This window comes from Gopherus evgoodei, chromosome 7 (genome assembly GCF_007399415.2).
Source record: "Gopherus evgoodei ecotype Sinaloan lineage chromosome 7, rGopEvg1_v1.p, whole genome shotgun sequence".
Taxonomy (NCBI): domain Eukaryota; kingdom Metazoa; phylum Chordata; order Testudines; family Testudinidae; genus Gopherus; species Gopherus evgoodei.
Window position 1 is genome coordinate 64,205,413 of NC_044328.1, and position 6,435 is coordinate 64,211,847.

Sequence of the window (6,435 nt, forward strand, 5' to 3'; positions counted from 1 at the left end):
ATTAGGACTGGTAGTGGGTTACAAAATAGAAGCATTAAATTAAAAACATTGTAAATGCTGATAGCAAGAGCTGCCTTTGGCAAGTAGTGTCCATATGTTTATTAGCATGGGACAGGAAGATAGCCTTCCTGAAAGAAATATTGAGCAGAGATGGTTAATAAATTTTCTGCAGACCAGACTTACTCAAATCCAGAGTAGCATCATTTCATATTCTGCTGAGATTATTAGGATGTGGCAACGCACACTAGGTAATGTGAGTAACAAAGTACAGGGGAAAAGCTAATCATAAATGGGAAACATACTTCAGGGCTAGTGAAGAGGGGCAGATGATGTGACCAAATACCTATTTGGGTAGCTAATCAGAAATGAAAGCAGATGAACAGAATTGGACTAGACTAGGGGTCTCAAACTCCCGGCCCACGGACCATCTGCAGCCCGCAAGCCTCCCCAGTGTGGCCTGCAGGACTCCTGCAGTTTTGGGGCCAGGTCTCTCCCTTGGCCCCACCTGCAACCTCCAGGTGCTCCCTCCTCAGGGTCCCCAGCAGCAGCATCTGCCTGCTCGCTCCAGTGGCTGCCAGCCCCTTCCTGCGGCCCAGGAGCAGGCCAGGGCTGTGCCTCCACACGCTGCCCCTGCCCTGAGCGCCCCTGAGGCCAATGGAATGCTGCGGGGCAGTTCCTGGGGTAAGAAGCATGCGGAGGCCCCCCGGCCGGCCCTACCTTGGAGCCCCAGGTAAGCACCGCGTCCCTGACCTCCTCCCAGAGCCTGCACCCCCTTCCCACATACCCCCTCCCACCCCCAAAGTCCCTCCCAGAGCCTGCACCCTCTCCCCACACACCCCCAGCCCTCAAACTCCCTCACAGAGCCTGCACTCCCTTCCCACACCCCCCTCCTGCCCCCAAACTCCATCCCAGAGCCTTAGGCAGGTGGCAGGGTGGGTGGAGATTTTTGGGAGGCAGATTCTGGGCAGCATGAGTGACATTGGCCGGTTGGAAGGATTTGAGGAGTGGCATTGGCCCTAAGGTAAATTGAGTTTGAGACTCCTGGACTAGACAGTAAACAATATACATTATACCCAAACCGGAAGATACAATGGTTCACCGCTTACCCAGATTAGATTCAGGTAGTTTGGCATTTCCTCAGATATAGATATAATGTTTAGCAGATCTCATATTTTCTGCTTTCCCGATACTGCAGTTCACCACTCGACACGATCATCTTATTAGTAAGAAGGAAACTCCAGAATTGAACCATACCTAATGAGAGCAGCAAAGACAGAAGAGCAGGGCCTTTGACTCAGTTAAAAAGACTTATATTTCTGACAGTCTAAGATATTGTAAATACACAATTCACCCTGATATTCTTCTATCTCAAGACCCTTCAGTCATTCTAACCAAATCCTTAAAATATTGTGTACCTCTTTTATGGTTTAGATGGTGCTTAACCCTATATACTTCTACAGTAATTCACCAATCCGGCTCATACACACTTGCTAAAAACTGTCATTACGCTAGGTCCAATTTTCCAACTTTTCATGATCATGTAGGCAATAAAATACCTTCTTGGGCCCTAAAATGTAAAGGAAACACCCAAATGCCCAGCAGGTGGCCACATTTGACAATTGGGCTCTGTAACTCTAAATCCTTCAAGTGTGTGTGTGTGTGTGTGTGTGTGTGTGTGTGTGTGTGTGTGTGTGTGTGTGTGTGTGTGTACGTACACACTTTACACACAGGTCCTATTCAGGAAGGCATCTCTATTCAGGAAAGGTGATGACATAAGCGCAAGTTTAAGCATGCGCTTAAGTCCCATTGAAGTCAGTGGGACATGAGCATTTATTTAAGAGCTTTTCTGAACTGGGCCACAGTAAAGGAGTATTTCACTTATTCATTTATTTTAAATACAGTCCTGTGAGTACTCAGCTCTCTTGGTACCAAATTCAGGTCTAGATTCACACATGCAATTGCAACTGGATGAAATGGCTCTCCAGTTAATGTGAGTTAAATGCAAGCATCCACAGATAGAATTTGGTCCTTCAGGTACATGAGAAGAGAACAGTTTTCTAGACTAGCATAGTTCATTAATAGCTTCAGCTAATAATTGACTTTTAATGGAAGTTGTCAATGATATTAAAAGCAATGTTATAATTTGAATAGATTCTAATCAGGAATATTCTTTACCATCTATTTGTCCAGTTGGTGGCTGACATATTTATTTTGCATGTTAGTAAAAAAAGAAACAAGCACAAACCAAAAACCTGGATTCAAACACTCTGGGAATTTTCTGGTTGGGGATGAATTGAATCTGAACTCAGATCTAGATGCAAACTCTATGACTGGTTCCTGTTTGTATAAGGAACTGAACCCAAATTCAGGATCCAAACACCCTGAAGCTTGGCCTAATCCAAAAGCTAGCAGTTTGGGCCCAATTGCTAGTGGAAAACTAATTTCAGCCACAAACGGAACCATTTATTCCATATGATCTTTCTGCTCCTACTTTCCCTCATGAGCTCACACTCTTTTTTTGTATATTTGAGGGGGTGATTTGTAATATCTCCTTGCAATCAGAACACTGACTCAGTCACATGTCAAAACTGCTGGCACACAAGAAGAATGCCTAGCTGTCACACTGTGGTGTCCTTCTCTGCCTAATCCTTAACAGATCACGTGTGCCTCTCCTGCTGTGCTCCTGTTGTTACGCGGGTTCTTTCAACCTAAAGCTCTTGGTAACTTTACTCTGTGCGAGGAGGTGTCAGGAAATAAATCAGGGGAGACATGGCCGTCCGATGGATAGATGACTGGCACAAACAGGACAACACAAGAGTGCTTTCACTTAAAGCTAAACTTTACTTAGTCTCAAGCACTTACACACGTCCGCAACAAGTTAGTAAAACACCCCCAACCCTTGATAATTACCAAAGCTGAGTGTGGCTTTCGAGTGATACAGCAGGAGCCCGTCTGCTGCTGGGGAACAGAAGATGCATCCAGAGGGAGAGGCCAGTCCCGAAACGAGTCCCACCTGTCCCAAGCTTTTTCTCCTTATTTATACATTAGTAATTAAAGAAACCTTGTTAAGTAAGCAGTTTCAATCAAGAGGTTCCTTCTGATTATTGATTAACCAGGTGTGGGTTTTTCCAGAACTTGCAGCCTTGAGACCTCAATAGACATTCCTGGGGCATATCCTACTCTTTTAAAATGCATGTATCAGCAATTTTTAAGCCAGTTCTTATCAGGAGTGACACGGGGTCAAGGTGCCCTTTCAGTGGCACCCTAAACCTCCGTCCCCTCTTGCCTTCGTCAAGCTGAGACTTGCTTTTAACAGCTTGTTGACTAGGCTGTCTTTAACAATAAGCTATAGTGGTTTCAGGCACTTTACGGGTTTGCCAAAGTCTCCCCGTACACTGTGACACCACCCAGGGTATCATCTGGGCCGATGAACAGTTGTGTCCTCTGTTATCCAACGTAGGGTGCCTTTTACACTGCTTGCAGTGAGAACAACCACTCCTGGTCAGCTCACACACAACCTACAGCATGTAAATTACTCCCAGTTATATTGCATGAATGCTATAACTAGCCACCCTTGAATTAGACTGAAGAGCAACACCAGCAAATCCCCAGTCCCTGACTTTCCCCCAAAAATGTGTGTCTTGTAGTGCCCAGCCCTCTCTTGGACAATACAAGCTCATATAAAGTCCATCATTTTACTAATAGAAATGATATGTACAAATCCTGTTTTCCCAAATGGTGTTTGCCAAGCACTTCTATCCAAACACACTGGTTTAGATAAAACTACAGAAGGATAGATTTTAAGTGACTATAAGTAATTAGGCATAAGAGTCACAACTGCTTATAAGAAAATAAAAGTAAAACACAACTAATGCCTAAGTTAAGCTAAGTGAATTCAAAGCAAAGGTGTCTCTCATCATGTTTCAGCAGTCTTACTGGCTGAATTATTTCAGTCAGGATCCTTCCCCCAGTCCAGTGCTGCTTCCTTTGTTCTTCAAGTATTGTCAATACCATGAGTAGAGAGAAAGGGAGAGAGAATTTGGGACATCTGATCTATATTCCTGAAGAAGAGTGAGAGAAAGAACTATGAGAATCATCTCCAACTGAGGTTCAGGATACTGAATGTCTGTGTGGATGGGAACCCTAAAATGTTTCTTAGTAATATAATACAGTAGAATTTTATAACATTACGTAAAATGTTGCCATACACATTTTACCAGGACTTTGCACAACATTTATCAGAATCCTGTAAAAGGACTGAACATAAAGGTACAAACTGTCACAGCTCTCATTTGTGACTCCAGCACTGCAGCCAGCAGCAAATCAGGTGGGGGCCCCCCACCTCCCCACACACATACCACCTCTCTTTCCTATCCCCAGTTCCCTTAGCTGGTTCACAATACAACCTGACATGAAAGGTCAATATTGCCAGAGAAGGGCTGTCACTTGCCCCTGCCCCCCATTTTCTTCCTAAATCATAATTCCTTTCAGGTTGTTTAACAGCAGCGAGCTGCAACCAGCGATGAGACATGCTGCTTTCTGTTTCACTGGCTGGGGCAAGGCAAACCTCGTCTCTATCCTACCAATCCATTGTTGATCCACCCCTAACTGGGACGCTAACTCCTTACCCTGCAGGGCTATGGACTCACTGATCCAACAGGCTTTTTCCATCTCCTAGGAGAGATGGGTCTAGGGTGACCAGATATCCTGATTGTATAGGGACAGTCCCAATATTCAGGGCTTTTTATCATAGGTGTCTATTATGCCCCACCCTGTCCTGATTTTTCACATTTGCTATTTGGTCACCTTAGATGGGTCTGAACCAGAACATTGGATCTAAACACGTCAAAATTTGGGAAAGTTCAAATCACTAGTCAAACCTCATGGCTTGAGCCTCTGTCTGTAACAGACTGCACTGCAAACTCAGATTCGCTCCCATACTTCTATTTAATTAGCAGGACTTCATGAGACTGGTTAAACAGCTTCCCAGACCTTGCAACACTGAGGGAAGCTCAAATATTTGCCAGTGGGCAAGCCAACTGCAGCTGGTTAAACTGATGACAGAATTACTCTGTAGGATTTTTCTAGTTTATGGGGATTTTCTTTTTTGTTAATACTGTTATGCATGGGGTAACTCTGGCCAACAGCTACTTTATCAGAAAACTTAAAAGAAGGAATTAAGGGAGGATGGAGATAAAACATAGGGGTCAGATCCTGTGTGTGTGTAAACTGTTGTAACTCAGTTGAAGTCAATGGAGTGAAGACATTTTACACCAACTGAGAATCAGGCCCAGGGAGAAGAGACAAAACAATGGTTGAGCCTCTAAAGCAAAAGAAAAATAAATCCCACCACCTTGCATAACTGAACATGTCACAGACTGACTTGCTGTGTTATGGATACCCAACGTCTCATTTTCTTTCACTCTTCTCTTTAAGTGCAGCCTTGGCTTCCAAGCTAGGAGAAATCTCGTGGGAGAAAGGGAGCTTGCCTTTTTTCTCAGTTTCTCCCCACAAGCTCATCCAGCTCCACTCTTAACAGATGGTAGTTTACCACAACATTTTTTTTGCCTTTGATGCTAAGCATGATTTACAGGCCTGAGTTATTATTTATCATTAGTCATTTTCTGTCACCAGTGCATTGAAGGTTAATAGAAATGCCAGCATGCTCACTGATTTACTTAGTAAAATATTTGTTCCAAGGTTTAGGTCAGATGATTGGTGTCTGAGAGAGCTTCAGGTTTATGCATTATGAAAAGCAAGCTGACTTGACCTTGAGCCACCAATACTAGCACTATATATTACTTCAGTGGATTGACCTTCAGAGACCTAAGACACACTAGATGTATTCAACACTTTTTTAAATTCTATACTGCTGACATTGTACACATACCAGCTGAACTTTTGCAATGTAAACCGACACTCACTATTAATCTGATGAATTTGTGCAGGGTGATATGTTAAATTGAGAGCCTCATCTCAGAGGTAACAAACTATCTTTGGATCCCAGAACCCTAGCATATACCTTAAGACACAATGGTCACACTGCTTCCTGCGAGCCAACCTATGTAGCAGACAGAGGTCCTGGTTCTGATTCTTATTCTTACCCATACTGGCATAAATTAGGAGTAGCTCCAATGAAGTTCAATAAATTAAATGAGAGGAGAAGACCTATAGTATGAGTTTTGGAATAAGTTGCTCACAGACCTTTTTAGTTGGACCTTACAGGGCCAGAATATTCAAATAAGTGGGATTACACATGGAATAAAAGTATTGCTCAACATGGAGTAAAGAGTGGCATGATTTAGCCCTTAATGCTTCCCTTTACTTTCTGTCTAAAGGCACACTGAGTCTGATGTGAGATTTTCAAACAAAAAGTAAGTCAAGGAGAAATTTGTATCCTTACATTTGCACATTGATCTTCAAGTTCTGTTGGTT